This window comes from Lactuca serriola, chromosome 3 (assembly GCF_051521515.1).
Source record: "Lactuca serriola cultivar US96UC23 chromosome 3, Lser_US96UC23_V15, whole genome shotgun sequence".
Lineage (NCBI taxonomy): Eukaryota > Viridiplantae > Streptophyta > Magnoliopsida > Asterales > Asteraceae > Lactuca > Lactuca serriola.
In genome coordinates this window covers 251,252,433-251,255,253 of record NC_136410.1, presented here as the reverse complement: position 1 = coordinate 251,255,253, position 2,821 = coordinate 251,252,433, and positions in this window count along the sequence as shown.

Sequence of the window (2,821 nt, the reverse complement as noted above, 5' to 3'; positions counted from 1 at the left end):
TCAAATGTGACTTTCCCACACAAGTTCATAAGGGTAAAGGAGCCATTAGGATTAGAGCCAGAAGTATTGTTGAAAGACATCTGAAGAGAAGAGAACAAGATTAGTTTAGATATAAGAGAGTCCTTAACAAAACACCCAAATGTAATATTAAGGCTAGGATCCAATCACAATGTAATATAACTTAGAAGAGGTATGCCGTAATCTAAGCTATATCATATTTGAAAGGTAGGTGAATGACGATTCACCAATTTCCACCACGAAAACCGCAATATTTTAGTATTAGGTTTTTGAATGGTTCTTAGAAATTCCTAGATTCTTTGAGATTCAATGAACTTTTTCAAAGGCATGTTTCAATCTCGAGTGTGCCCTCCAAGTTTTGTGACTGGGATACCGAGGATCACAAAACGAGGTGTGAAGTAACCATGCAAATCACTTGGTACCCTTAAAGTTTATCACTCAATCGATGTGCCGGTAAACCACACACGCTCCATCGATACTATAATAAACCCTAAGTCACCCTTTACCTACCTTGTTAAGTCCAAGTTAGTGTGCCGGTTAACCACACACGCTCCACCAACGACTTAATCAAAGTGTAAAGTGTAATTTCATGGAATAGCACCTTATTCAAATTTTCCTTAAAGTAACTAAGATTGGGAATTTAATAAAACATTTAGTTACTTTATAATATTCATCATACTTTGAATGAGAATTTGTAAGTCCTTGTCTTACCCGTTCGGCTAACGACCCTCCACCGGTCAAGCAAGCGGTGGGTGAGAGTGGACACCCATTAAGTCACCATTTTATAGGCAACAACCTTATACCCACCTTATAGACCGGCTTCGTGAATGAGGCGTACTAGCGGTAAGACGACTTTGTTCTTATACATATATATATAATTATTAAATCATAATAATATAAGTATAAGGGTTGAATTTTAACTTTTAAAATTCTAAGGGTTGGAACTAAAGTTTTAACTTAACTTTACTTGTTCCAAAACTTGAGGGCAAGTTTTGTAAACTTTCAAAACTTTTCATTTCTTGTAACTTATGAGTTTAATAGAGTAATAAAATGAAGACTCTTCACTTTTCTAACTCTTGTGTTCTTTTAATGGTTTTTAATCCAAGAGACTTTTGGTTTTCCATAACTTGAGGACAAGTTATGGACTCCATTAAAACACATTATGATCAAGAATTAAACTACCACATAGGTTACAAATAATTCCTATGATCATCTAAACATCATAAGAACAAGAATATGAATATGAACATGAACACCTTCAAGAATCAAAATCACATTTAATCTTTGTAATTTTGATAACTAGTTGTTGTAAATGAGTTAGAAAAGACATTACACCTTCTAAAACAAGTTTTCAAGTACCAAAAAAATTTAGGGTAATGTTTCTAATCCATTTCCAGCAACTGAAGTCGAAATTCTGCACTCTGTCGACCCTACTCGCCGAGTGCATAAACCTACTTGCCGAGTAGGTTGAAGATACAAGTGAACTCGACGAGTCCTCCCCATGGACTCGCCGAGTCCATCAGTCAGACTGCAAGATTTTCGACTTTCTTCAACTTTTAAGCACAAATAACAAACAAACAAGCCTAGGCTCTGATACCACTGATGGGTTTTGAGCATTCTAACACTTCCTAAGTGTACATGCAACCCTAATAACCTTGGATCTATGTTTGTCTAATTATCATGCTAAGTTGAATTCCAAGGCTATATTCCTATCTAGCATACATGGGGAACAATTTTAACTTGAATAATAGATAGAATAACTTACCTTGTTGTTGCTTGTGTTCCTTGAAATCTTGTGAGCCTAGCACCCCAAATGTGATGCCTCAAATGCTTCACACAACACCAAATGCTCTTGGAAAAACTTATGAGAGAACTCACACTTCTTGAAATCGGCCAAGCCCTCTTGTTTCTTAGTGTGTAGCCAATTTTGGTGGAGAATATGATTCTTATATAGTGTTGACACATCTAGGGTTACACCATGTAAACCCTAATGTGTCATGACTCTTCATTTCCATGACCCATGGGTTTGTAATTCCCATGGAGCATCCATGGAGCATCCTATGGGTAGAACCCAACTAGATAATCCATGGAGCCTCTTAGCCCACTATACAAGATATGGATGATTTACATAATCAACTCATATATTTAATTAGTTCTCTTTTGACCACTTAATTAATTCTAAATTAATTATTGATCAAACTAATCAAATAATATTATTAATATATTAGAACTTATAATATATTAATAATCTCCAAGTGTTATTTCTCTCATTTAGTCTATCCAATTGCATGGTGCCATGCAACCTAAATGGACCATGCCGGGTCGGGTCAAGTACATACCAGAAATAGTTATGGACTTAGACACCTTATCCAACATGTACACCATGTGTTCCACGTCTCCAACTTGAAGAAGTGCTTATCCGACGAGACTCTCTTCATTCCATTAGAGGAAATCGAAATCAATGAGAACCTTCTGTTCATCAAAGAGCCAGCTGAAATCATGGACCGAGAGGTAAAGCGTACCAAGTAGAGCCGCATTCCGATCGTGAAAGTTCGATGGAACTCAAGATGCGGACCAGAATTCAGATGGGAACGCGAAGATCAAATGAAGTAGAAGTACCCTCATCTATTCTCGCATTCTCAAATCTAGCTTTCAAAAGAATTTCGGGACGAAATTCCCTCTAACGGGGGGATGATGTCACAACTAGAAATTTTGGCGCCTTGTAACTACAACACTTATAACAACTATGAATCAATAACATGAAAGCATGCATGATGCTTATTCTATAACAACAAGACTTCAC